Genomic DNA, 14382 nt, shown 5'->3' on the forward strand with positions numbered 1-14382 from the left:
GTAGAACTTAATGGTGTCCTGGCCACTATTTCTATTCATTACCTATGATAGATAATGGATGCCTCTTCCTCAAATGGTGCTGAACAACCCAGAATCAACATAGCATGTATATCCTTACTTGGGAAATCCACATACATGCTCAGAAGTCTATTCTTCTGGATATTCTCCACCAAAATCTCATCTTAGGTTTCTTTTCCATCTGTGTTACAAAAATATACCACCTGCTATCCAGTGAAATGCCACTTTTTTTTGTTTTATTTTCAACATTATAACTCAAGAGCCCAAGATTCAGCAGTCTTCTGAACTTTATGGTACATAATTCCAACATTCTGGAGAAAAGTTCCTACCTGTAACACCTGAAAATTCCCATTTTTTAAAGAGAAAAACATAAAGGGACATAGAAAACCCTGTTGTTAATGGACTACAACCACTGAAGAAGAGGACTAGGAAAATGTTAGATGTCCCAAATGTAGACAATAGCTCACAAAATACACTATCCCTCTTAAGGTGATGAATTTTACCTTCTCTCTTATTGGTGACGGTCTGCCTAGGAGTCATCTGAAGAAAGAGTCAGCCCAAAGAGTGAGAGGGATTTTCAGTTTATCATTTTCATATGAAATTTCAACTGGACTCTGTTAAAAAATGAATACAGAGTAGATGCCTAAGATAAGTCACTAGAAATGATATCTGATTACAACGCCTGAACTTGAAGGATGTGTCCACTCCTTCATCCAACACTCAATCAAAATTACCAACTAAAGACCTGCTTCACAATTACATATCACTCTCAGACCCCACATTTACATGGCACAGTGATTGCTGCTGTTCGATGGTATTCCTGAACTTCCCACTCTCCATCGGGGCTGAACAGAAAGAGACTTGGCAAGAGAGATGCAGGGCCATTTGGTCTTGACCTCAGATGCACAAAGGGCCTCAATAAACAGAGACAAACACTGGCAAAGCTGAAAGATGGTGTTCATCAGACAACTTTAAACCACTGTCCCATCATTAGTTTTCATCATAATTCCTTTTTTTTTTTTCTTCCAGGAACTCAGAAAATTCACTTCTCAGCTCATCTGCAATAAGGCAAGCCACATGACTAGATCTACAGGAAGACAAGTGAGCTATAGTTATGTGTGTCGCTTCTGAGGTCTCCAGAATCCCTCTGTCCCTGCCTTTGGAAGGAGGCTGTGTGTCCCTGACAGTGCAGTAATGGCAAACTGGAGCATCAGTCCTCCTAAGCTGCAGAACCACTGGGCCTCCCTGGAGAATACAGATCTGCAGTGGACTTTGTGTAAGAAAACAACAGTAACAACACTTTGACTCTATTAAAGCACTGAAATTTGAGGGCTGTTTGTTGCTGCAGCATGTCTCAGCTATTTCTAGTACACTGAACTTAGTACTTAACATTTTATATAAATTGTGCTTTGCACAATTGTGGGGTTATTGAGGGTGTTTGGTGGTGTGTGCTGGCTGTAAAGATGAATGTTTACTTGTAAACATTTAAAATGTACACTCTCAATATTTGAAAAGTTACAATTTAGGTGCACTGTTTTGCTATGGCTTTTTTTGGATAATTTCTTCTCACAATAAGAATCTTGAGTCTTCCTCCATCCCTGCAAAGTTATGCTTTTGACTGAATGACCTGCAAACATAAGAAAAAGGTGAACTACAAAAACTACTAAGTCAATTGCTCGCTGTAACAGGCTGCAGTGCCTAGCCTCAGCTCTGAATAAAAGTCGTCAATCTCTTTGGCTTCACATATGTAACTCATATGCTGAGGACAGGAGTTGCCTATCTGTCCCGTTAGAACCACTGTTGTCAAAGATTCAAAGAACATCTGTAAAATAATATTCCTAAGCAGGTTCCAACTCTTCAGACACAGAATTAAAGAGAATGGCTGTTAATTCCCTGAACAAGACTATGAAAATATGTTGCAATTCACTAGGTCCTTTTTTAGCACTTAAACCAGAGTAGAGATCCAGCACACATTTCACAGGACACTTCTGAACCCAGTAGGGCTTGAGTGATGGCTCAGATGGTAAAGAATCTGCCTGTAATGCAGGAGACCCAGGTTCGATCCCTGGTCAAGAAGATCCCCTGGAGAAGGAAATGGCTACCCAATCCAGTATTCTTGCCTGGAGAAATCCATGGACAGAGGAGCCTGGCAGGCTACAGACGCCTTCTGAACCAAGCAATCAACTGGGTAAACTTCACCACAGGAAGATGTGCCAGAGAAGATGTCCTGTCCAATTAATATTCATTCCCTCCTACTTGTATTGGAATCATCTTACATCTTTTCGAGAGGCAGTGGGCTCAGCTAAAAGATTCTATTTCCCAGTCCCTTTTGCATATAGATGTGATTCTGTAACTATGTTGTAGCCAATGCTGCTGCTGCTGCTGCTGCTGCTGCTGAGTCGCTTCAGTCGTGTCCGACTCTATGCAACCCCATAGACAGCAGCCCACCAGGCTCCCCCATCCCTGGGATTCTCCAGAACACTGGAGTGGGTTGCCATTTCCTTCTCCAATGCATGAAAGTGAAAAGTGAAAGTGAAGTTGCTCAGTCGTGTCCAACCCTCAGCAACCCCATGGACTGCAGCCTACCAGGCTCCTCTGTCCATGGGGTTTTCCAGGCAAGAGTACTGGAGTGGGGTGCCGTTACCTTCTCTGTGTAGCCAATGAGAAGCTACCAAAGAAGGCTTTTCCATGAACTGACAGATAGTTAGAGGCCCTTTTTTGCTTCTCCCTTCCTTCCTGGCTATGACACCTGGAGATTCAGTCACCATCATCCTACTGACTGGTGCTAAAGATAATGAAAGTGAAAGTGAAAGTGAAGTCGTGTCCGACTCTTTGAGACCCCATGGAAGGTAACCTACCAGGCTCCACAGTCCGTGGGATTTTCCAGGCAAGAACACTGGAGTGGGCTGCCATTTCCTTCTCCAGGGGATCTTCCTAACCCAGGGATAGAACCCGGGTCTCCTGCATTGCAGACAGACGCTTTACTGTCTAAGCCACTAGGGAAGCCCAAAATACTGGACTGTGTTGCAATTTCCTTCTCCAGGTGACATTCCCAACACAGGGATCAAACCTGCATCTCCTGCACTGGCAAGCGGATTCTTTACCACTAGTGCTACCTGGGAAGCCCCCAAAGATGAGGGAACATAAACAAAAAAGGAAATCCTGCTTCTGCTGCCCCCGGGAAGTCTGCTCAACCACCCCAATCTGCTCTCTTACAGGCTTACAGGCTTCCCTCACAGGAGCGGAAAACTTCTAACTTATTAGGTCACAGGCATTCCCATCTCCATTACTATCAGCAGAACACAATTCCTAACTGATAGAGCAGTGGTACAAGGCAAACCCAAGGGACAGGGCTGTGAGAGTCTGCAGCTGAGATAAACGAGTAAGGCTGTCAAGTTCTCAGCAGTCTCTCCCACAGGAGTTTCTGACCAAATCTCTGCTCTGAGCCTGTGCTTCAAACCAGGAGATGATACAACATTAGCTGTGAAGAGTATGTATGGTCTTTGGAGTATGACCATCTCTGGGTTTAATCTCAGCTCTGCTACAAATACCTGTGATCTTGGTAAGTTACAGAACAACTGAGCTGCAGTTTCCTCATATAAAAATTGAGACTAATAAGAGTTCTTCCTTCATTCGTTTCCCCTGAGAATTAATGAAGTAATACAAGAAAAGGGATGAGCACATTGCCTGGCACATAATGAGACTCAAAGGACTCTCAGTTAACTCCTTCCTCTAGATAGAATTCCAGTTATTCAGTTAGCCTCTCAGGTTTATTTTCAGTTCCATCAGTGCCATGGGTGTGTGGGATCTTATCACCCAACCATGTCAAGCTCAACATGCAAATCTTAGAAGCACTTGATGTCTATCTGGGCTCCTTGTACACCTGGACCAGGAAGCAAGGTACAGGCTCAGATCAGGCCTTTACATTAAGGTCAACTATAGGGTCCAGTGACTGAGATGGAAAGAATCATATTTCTTGTGGTTAAAAATAGAGTAATTTTTTACTTGAGCATTCAGATTCTAAAAGCTCATAGCATGAATTAATCAAGAATCAAAAATAATTATCCTTATCTCCATCATTAAAGAAATGGAAATATTTCATAGAAACATAAATACAGCAGATCTTATATATCACTATAAGAAATTTTCTATGTTCCTAAGAGGCATTCTCCATGACTTAATAAGAGTAAGTAACATGTAACTTTTCTAAAAGTTTGAAATTAAATCTAAACAAAAAGCTTATAAGGAGGGGAAAAGCAATTAAAAGGCTCAGCCCTCCTCATCTCCTACACATGATTCATTCAAGAACTACCTCAAGCCCTGCTTCCATGATGAAACTATCAATCCAAGCCTCTCTCTGTACTTCTGGATTCTTACAGTCCTGGATCACACTACCCTCACCTTGTACATGGTTAGTGTGCAATAAATACTTTTTGAAAGAGTGAACATGTAAATACAATGGCAACCTTCCTATCTATCCTTTATTCCACCTCTAGGATAGTCACATCGCCCTCCTGTTTAAACACTCAGAATTTCTTCTTTGTCCATTGCAGTGGACTTCATTTTTCAAATTCTCCAGAACAATTCTTTCAAGGAAAGCTGAGTCAAAAACTCAGTAGCTAAGGCAAATAAAGGAGGAGCTGTCCCTGTGGAAGTGGGGCGGGGTACAGGGGTTGGTAAGAAGCCCACAGCACTGCAGACTATCTTTTTGTGTGTTCCACAGTCCCCATTCTATTGTCCCTAAAGGTTCCAGAGAGTATGATTTAAAAACCTTGGATTAAACACTCTACTTTTTAAATTTATCTTTTAATTGGAGGAAAATTGCTTAACAATGTTGGGATAGTTTCTTCTATACAATAACACAAATTAGTAATAATTATACATATGTCACCCGCCTCTTTAGCCTCCTCCCATCCCACCCTTCTAGGTCATCACAGAGCACCTGGCTGGGCCCCCTGTGTTATAGAGCAACTTCTTATCAGTTACCTGTTTTACATGGTAGAGCACATGTCTATGCTACATTCTCCATTCCTTCCACTCTCTCCTTCCCTCACTGTGTCCATAAGTCTCCATATCTGCATCTCCATTCCTTCCCTGCAAATAGGCTAATCAATACCATTTTTTCTAGATTACATATGTATGCATTAGTATACAACGTCTGTTTTTCTCTTTCTGACTTACTTCAGTGTGGAGAACAGGCTCTAGGTTCATCACCTCACTACAACAGACTCAGATTCATTCCTTTTATGGCCAAGTAATGTCCCATTGTAGATGTGTACCACATCTTCTTTATCCATTCATCTGTTGATGGACACCTAGGTTGCTTCGATGTCCTGGCTATTGTAAATAGTGGTTCAGTGAACACCGGAGTACATGTGTCTTTTCAATTATGGGTTTATCAGGGTATATGGCCAGTAATGGGATTGTTGAGTCATATGGTGGTTTTATTCCACCTTAAGTTTTTTAAGGAATATCCATACTGTTCTCCGTAGTGGCTATGCCAATTAAATTCCCTGCAACAGTGCAAGAGGGTTTTATCCACATCTTCTCCAGCATTTATTTTATGTAGATTTTTTAATGATAACCATTCTGATTGGTAAACACTCAATTTTAAATCCCTGATTTTCATCACTCACTGCCAGCCCTTGCCCCCAAATATGCAAAGCAAACACTAAGACATGGGAAATGCTCAGTTTTCTTTGCTTACATACTTCGTTTGCTTTGTTCCCTTTATGAAGAGCTCTGTTCTCCCTCTTGCTGTTTAGTGAAAGCCAATCCAGGATTGAAACTCCTGCTCTTTTACTCTGAGGGGTACAAGCCACACTGGTCTCGTCTTTCTTTGTATTATCATTGTGACCAGTGTGTACATATCTCTTAGCTTTCTCCATACCATCTTGTAATCATATGCATTCCCCACTCTCATCACTCCCATTGGAAATAGATCTCAAGGACAAGTCCTGTATTTTATTAATCTTTGCCTTCCAGGTGCCTATTAAAGAATTTAAAGTAGATGCTCAATAAGTCACTGCTACATAAATGGCTAAATAAATTAATACATCATCACATTGATTACTTCATATTATTTGTTGTTTTGTTACACCACCTTTTCTTCATAGGCATATAATAAATCATTTGAAGACAGGGACCAATACTTATATTTTTGTTAGTTTTACTTTAATAAAATACTAGGGATTTGGATACACTATGAAAATACTTTCTAATTGAAATAAATTACATTTGAAAAAGTTGGCACTGTGACAACAAATACATGTAGGACATTCAGCACATGGTAAGTTGTACTAATACCAAACAAACATGCATTGGAAATAAAACATTTGCTTTCTACCTCAGAGACAAGACAAATATATTTTTGGCAGTAAGAAATTAATGTTGAAAATAAATGTGGCATTTAAATGTCATAAAAATTTAAGAACTTAGAGTCTGGGAACATTAGATGCTTTTAAAGTGAGCATGCTAATTTAGAGTCCAAGAAGCCAAAGTTAGAAAGAGCGAAGCAGAGTCATGTTGGTACCACAGACTGTAGAAAAGGTGACTTCAAAGTGTTACACAGAAAGATAAGCAAGATCTCAGGCCAGAGACTCATAAAGGCAAAAGCTGCTCAAGACAATACAGATACTTTTATAACCAAAATTCTGACCATATGGATGGGAGAGATGTCTAAACAGGTCACATGGCAGCTCAGGGAGCAATCTGACAACTGCAGATTCTGTAAAAGTTCATACAATAGATTAAAGGAAGATAAATCACTAATGATGAACAGAGAACCTTCCAGAAAGCAGTAATAACATTTGATTGCATGCATGCTCAGTCATTTCTGATTCTTTGTGACCCACATGGACTGTAGACCACAAGGCTCCTCTATTCATGGGATTTTCCCAGCAAGAATACTAGAGTGGGTTGCCATTTTCTCCTCCAGGGGATCTTCCCAACCCCAAGGATCAAATCCCTGTGTAGAAAGGTCAAAAGTGTGGAGACTTGTGAGAAAAGCTAATGACAATAGGAAGTCTCTTAATATCTGGAGTAAGGAGAAGATGAAAAGTGTTAGAAGATCTACTTGAAACAGAGGTATAAAAAAATGATGATAGAAAAAATAAAGCCATTTAACTCTTTCTTTTTTTTTTACTTTCTCTGTCAAAAATAGTAAGTTTTTATATAGTCATATCTGACTCTTTGTGACCCCATGGACTACAGCCCTCTAGGTTCCTCTATCCATGGGATTCTCCAGGTAAGAATACTGGACTGGGTTGTCATTTCCTCTTCCAAGGGATCTAGGCAACCCAGGATTGAACCCACAACCCTTGCATCTCCACCACTGGCAGTCAGATTCTTTACCACTGCACCACCTGGGAAGCCCGTAGACAAGGGTAAATACATTGAAGTGGACATGTGAGGTTCAGGGTAAGTGGAAAGCTGGGTGACAGGAGAGTCAGTAGCACCTGGAGGTTGTCAATAAGTTTATGGCTTGTAGGAGTTACTTTGCTCAGGACACCGAACGAACTCTCAATTCATATTTTCGCCATCCTTTAGGAAAGTGCTGATGGATCTAAAGAGGAAAAATATCTTCAACATGAAGAAAGGTCTATAGTAATAAACCGTAGAACTCTTTCTTTCTTTTTTGCCCAAGATGAATTATTTGATTCATGTTGACACTATTTACTGAATATTTGGAAGCCTCAAAGATGAAGAAACGAATACATCAAAGAACACAATGGAGGTCTAGGAACTATCCCAGCCTATTGTAATTAAGGATTGAATTAAGTAAAATTCAGCTTAATAGGGACTGAAAACTTCCACTGGATAAAAATGAAAATTATTCCAAAAAGTAAAAGATTTAGCAAGTGTGGCCTAGAAGTGGTGACTTGACTGAAAAGCATTTAAGAGTCTGTCTTAGCTGTAAGCTCCACGTGCATCAAAAATCATGATTTAGCTGCCAAAAAATGTTAATTCAATCTTAAGCAGCATGAATAGCAGCAAAATTCCAATAATAAAGATAATGGCCCCACTCTACTATTAAAAGTATGACCTACAATATTTTGCACATTTCTGAGAGCTATATTTAAGATGATATATCACTCAATGAAATACACTCAAAAAAGAGCTATCAAAGGATGCGGAAACTCAAAATCATATGCTCTATATAATGACTGAAGGAACTGATGGTCTTTATCTGCAGAAGGGACACATAGAAAGGGAGATCAACACAGTGTCTTCATGCATTTGAAAGGCTCTCAGATCAAACTTACACTGAATGTTTCCTATGTAAATCTAAGTTCCATGAGTAAACATTAGAAGGAAACCATCTTTGACTTGGCAGGGGCTTCCCAGGTGGTTCAGTGGTAAAAAAAAAAAAAAAAAAAAAAAAACTGCCTGCCAATGCAGGAGATGCAAGTTCAATCCCTGGGTCAGAAAGATCCCCTGGAGAAGGAAATGGCAACCCACTTTATTATTCTTGTCTGGGAAATCCCATGGATAGAGGAGCCTGGTGGGCTACAGTCCATAGTGTCACAGAAGAGCTAGATATGACTTAGAGACTAAAGAGCAAGTAGTTGCCAAACTTATTGATCTCAGAACCTTTCGACACTCAGAAAATATTGAGGACTCCTAAGAGCTTTAGCTGTGCTATATTTTTTGATAATTATTTTTGAAAGTCAAAAGAGAAGTTGAAAAAATATTCATTCATTTAAAAAATAATAAACCCATTACATGTAAACATAAATAATATTTTGAATGAAAAACAACTGCTTTCTAAGACAAAAATAACTTAATAGGAAAGTGGAATTATTTTTCATTTTTTCCAAATCTTTTCTAATGTTTGGGTCAATAGAAGACAGTTGGATTTCATATCTGCTTCTTCATTCAGTCTATTACAATGTCACATGTCACTAAAAGCCTCCATTGTACTCCTGTGGAAAGATAAAAATTAAAAATACAAATAATGTCTCTGTATTATTGTGAAAGCAGTTTTTGATCCTGAGGGCCAAGAGGATTTTAGGAACTCCTAGAATCCCCAGATGACACATGGAGAACTGCTGGCTCAGTACAAAGAAAATTATTAATAATTACAATTATAAAAAATTGAAGTGTATTATCTCATGAAACAACCATTTCTAAGTTCCTGGTGCTATTGAAAAAAAGGCTGAATTACCACTTATCAAGAATATCATGTTTGAGGAAGGGAGTATGTGCTAAACCATTGTCCCTTCTATATCCAGTGTTGTCATTCTATGGCAATGTTAGAGACTGTTTTTTCACAGAAGTTCATTTTCAAAGGAAGTATCATTTAAAAAATACCCATGTCTATCAAGCATGTCTATATATATGTGTATATAGCCTTGAGTTGCTGGGAATGGATGGAGCGATCTGGAGTTGGGATTCTCCCATCTGTCAGAATTCCCTATGTGATGATTCTGACAGAATCACAGTCATCTAATATCAGAGGTTCTCCCTCTTTGGTGATAAATGTTTATTTCAGGAAACTCACCTACTTTGATTCTCTAAATATTACAAATGCTTTAGTTTTACTGGAAATCTCCCTGTCTTCTACCATTTAGAAGGGCCGCCCACTAGAACAATCTAGAAAACTACTTCTCCTTCTTTTATGTGACAGGCCTTCAAATATTTGGAGACAGTAATTAAAATCACAAATTAGATGTCTTTTTAATAAGTTACTTCATGAGATAACTATGATTTTGTTGGTAGTTTAAACTGTAATCTTATAACACATGAGCAAAAAGCTACTCCAAAAAAAAAAAAAGCATTTTTAATGAAACAATGACATATGCCCAGGAAGATATTGAGACCTTCTCTCCATAAAAGTGATTTTTAATAGCTTCTTTAAAGTACTATTCTGTGTTTCAAAGGAACTCTATAAATCACCCAAGTCTTCCCTTTACACGAACGATTAATTTACTAGTCTGAAGTTGACTTGTTGAAGGTATTTTTTAATCTATATCAAAATAGAGTTTTCAGGCTGATTTATAGCAGATTAATCAAGACAGAATACACAGTGATTTTGTGTTTTGTGAAGTTACATTATATGAAATCTGATTCAAGTTACTGAACTGATTATTAATGAAATAAATATGTATTATGCATCATAACCTGGAGTTGAAATCTGTTTATGTTTGAGTTGACCCATCAGTCACAAATGAACTTCTCCACCCACTTCCCACCCTAATAATAACAGAACATACTGATCAAAAGCAGCCTAGATGCTCAGAGAATATGCATTCTAGCAGAGCTATGCTAATAAGCATGCACTTTCATGGATACTCAGGTAACACACAATTAAAACTTAGGGCTCTAAATAAGAAAGTACATATATGTATAACTGAATTGCTTGGCTATACAGCAGAAATTAACACAACATTGTAAATCAAATATACTTCAATAAAATAAATTACGAAAAAAGCAATGAATGTAGGGCTCTACATTCACTCCCAAAAATGGAAGAGGAAGGGAAGAGTAATTAGTTGCTGGCTGCTTGGACTACATCTCAATTGCTAGCTGCTCTCTGGTAAATTTTCATCCTCTTGTTTTATCTGACAACTTTCTCGTGGTTTTCTACTAAGTATAGAAACTAAACTTGGGGTCCTTTATAATAACAATATAGAACAAACCCAGTCTTTCAAAATAGGAAACGTCTCTATTTTCCAAACTTGAACTGGTGCTTGTGTTATTTGAAGTTCTGAATATGAAGAAGAACATACCAGAAAGGAGACATTTCCCCTCTCCTTTTTCTTTTTTCCTGTCAGCACAAAGGGCAGAGTGAAATAACTATAGACTGCTACTTGCGTAAACTTAGAACACTCTCCACTTAAGAACTAAGTGAATTCATCTCTTCCAATCATTGCTGTAAATAATACCTACTTTCCTGCCCATAAACCACTAACATCCTTTTGTTTTCTATAAGGTAGGACCTTAATGCTCCCATTGTCAACTTTTCCACTTACCATAAAAGCCTCCCCCCAACTTCCTTATTTTTCGACTCAGGTAAAATTTACATATGGTCAGCTGCAAAGATCGTTAAGAGTACAATTTGATTTGTTTTGATAAATGTACTCATTGTATAACCATCATCCCAATGGAGAAACAGATCATTTTTATCACCCAAGAATGTTCCTTCATGTCTCCTTTCAATCAATCATTCCCCTGTAGCTTTGCCCGTCCTTCAACTTCATGTAACAGAACATATGTTATCATGACAGGCTCCTTTCACTCAACACAATATTTTTGAGTTTCATCCATGTTGTTGAATCCATGACTCAGTATTGCTGGATAGTATTTCATTGTATGAATGTCTCCCAATTACCTATTCTCCTACTTGTGGGCATTTGGATTGCTTCAGTTTGGGGCTCTTGTGAATAAAGCTTTTATTAACTGTTCTATACAAGTCTTTTCTTGTAGAGGTAACTCTCCATTTCTCTTGTATAAGTAACTAGGAGTGGTGTTGCAAGGTCATCGGGCAGATCTAAGTTTGCCTTCACAAGAAACTCTAGTTTGAGTGAGAGTTTCAAGGGCTTTACATTTGATTTGGTGTTAGGATCCATCCTCCTTTTGTCATTGTTCAGTTCAGTTCAGTTCAGTTGCTCAGTCGTGTCTGACTCTTTGCGACCCCATGAATTGCAGCACGCCAGGCCTCCCTGTCCATCACCAACTCCCGGAGTTCACTCAGACTCATGTCCATCGAGTCCGTGATGCCATCCAGCCATCTCATTCTCTGTCATCCCCTTCTCCTCCTGCCCCCAGTCCCTCCCAGCATCAGAGTCTTTTCCAATGAGTCAACTCTTCGCATGAGGTGGCCAAAGTACTGGAGTTTCAGCTTTAGCATCAGTCCTTCTAAAGAAATCCCAGGGCTGATCTCCTTCAGAATGGACTGGTTGGATCTCCTTGCAGTCCAAGGGACTCTCAAGAGTCTTCTCCAGCACCACAGTTCAAAAGCATCAATTCTTCAGCACTCAGCCTTCTTCACAGTCCAACTCTCACATCCATATAGTTTCAATTAAATCAAGTTTCTTACATTAAATCATTTACATTTTTTAATCATCACTGCTCATATATAAACCAATGTTTTGACATTCCTACCAGTTTGTCAAAGTGGGTTTTATAGGTTCTACCAGGAATACATGAGCATTTTACCCTACACATAGTAGTACCAACCCTTCCCACCCATCCACCCCTACACACATGCTTTTTTAGAGGCTAGTTTTCAATTAGATCAAGTTTCTTGCAATATGTCACTTAAAATGTTTCATCAGCTTTTATTGCCTAAAAAGATGTCAAATAAAACATTCCCAAAGGGGTATAAATTGTGATTCTGCTACGGATAGAATTTTAAAACTGAGTCTTTGATATAATCTGCTCAAAGCCTAATTTTTACAGAACAGGAACCTGAGATATAAGAGTTTAAAGAACTTTCCAAAGGAAACGCACCTAACAGAGGCAGAATTAGAACCCTCTCTTCACCCTGACACCCTTATGACAATTCAACATTGACCTTTATTTTTGGTTCAGATAAAGGCTGACATTCTACTTTAAGGGGCAAATTTAAGTCCAAATTATCTGTCTATGACTTTCTTCTCTGAAATCTAGTATCAAACAGTCATCATAACTCTTCACTTTCATGCTATTAGTAATATCCTGTATTTATTTAATTGGACTTAAATTGACATTATACCCTCGATCAAACTTACAAGTTGAGAATGATCATTTCCCCATATTTTTAAAAAGGGGAAATAAAATATAAAAATTAAGCAATGTCCAAGATCAATGAGGCAAAACTCAGGCTTCCTAACTCAGAAGCAAACCACCAAAGTAGGCTGTTCTCTTTGCACAGGATTCACTAAATGTTACATGTTCACTATTTTTTATGTGTATTGTTGTGTTAGATTTTTGAAAATGTAAAATTGACTCAACTTTTTACCATGGCACGTTTATTCCTGGAGAGCTTTCACATGGAATGGTTATTAGCGTGAAGGAGATATGGCACAAATTGCTTTTTAATCACACTGCTCTGGATGCCCAGGCAGAGCAAGGCTGCCCTAAGCGCGCCCCTCTCCAGATGACCTCACCTCAGGATTTTTTGAGTGCTTTTTTTTTCTGTGGTGGTGTTAACCAAGCAAGCAAAAGGATGGATTTTTTCAGAGATCAGTGTCAAAATCTATCATTTTAAAAAGTTGAAAAATCAGTTTTTCAAATCGCCTGCAACATAAAGAACACTCGATTTGCTATAGATCAAAAAGTTTAATACACTTCAGATGTATTGGATCTACAGAAAAAAATGTAAGAAATAAGGAAAGTTAACATTTTCTAATAGCAAAGTCTGAAGAGCCTTTAGGAGGGAGTGAGGATTTATTTTTATGTTATAGAACACTAAGTGATTTGAAAAATCCAGTTTATTACATTATATCATTTTTCTAACATGTGTCTCTTTACATGCATTTTCCTCTGACATCAAACATTTTTTAACACCACTATTTGGGACAGTGTTTATAAACAACTATGTTTACTTGGAAATGGAAAAAAAATGAGTTTCTTTTATCTCAGGTATTCAAGCCACTTTGTACAACTTCTATCAACAGAAGCTAAAAATCTATCATTTGGTTTAGTTAATATCTGACTATGCAGGAGTAAAATCAGTCGACAGCGGCTGGGTGCTGTGTATTAAATCTAGAGCAGGCATTAGTCTATCAGATATGCAACTATTTATACCCTCATTGGCTTAGTAAACTGTTCTACTCTGCAGAAATGATAGGTTTATTCTGGAATACTATAAGTGACTCTAATAATGGCCTTTCTTTTGCTGAAATTCACACTTCTAGTTTGAATTTGTCTAAAATTTCCAATACAAAAAGTAGCAGAAATCCTTATATAACTCTGGAAAAAAGAACTTAGATCAGTTTATATCAAAAAATTGGCTAGACCAAACACAGAAAAAAAAATTACTGCAATTTTGACCTTCAGTTTTTAAATATACATATGAAGAAAATTTCAGAAAAATATAATATTCATTTAAAAAACATTTTAAGAAGCAAATTTGTTGGAGTTGGAGTGTTAATGAAGAAGGATTTAAGGCTTTGCTTTTAAGAAAATGCCATACTAAATTTAAATACTTACTTTAAATCAGGGCTTTTTTTCTAATTTCATGTAATTACAAACATACCCATGGTAAAGAGTCAAATACATATATCTTTGTATGCACCTTTGATTTTGTTTCTTTAGGATGGAGTCCCATGGTGTAATTGTGATTCAAGGATATCAATAGTTTTAAAAATCTTGATGCTCACCAATAGTCGTTCAATCTCTATGAACCCCAGTTTCTTATCCTGTAGGATGGGATACCTT

Source organism: Capricornis sumatraensis, chromosome 1 (assembly GCF_032405125.1).
Source record: "Capricornis sumatraensis isolate serow.1 chromosome 1, serow.2, whole genome shotgun sequence".
Taxonomy (NCBI): domain Eukaryota; kingdom Metazoa; phylum Chordata; class Mammalia; order Artiodactyla; family Bovidae; genus Capricornis; species Capricornis sumatraensis.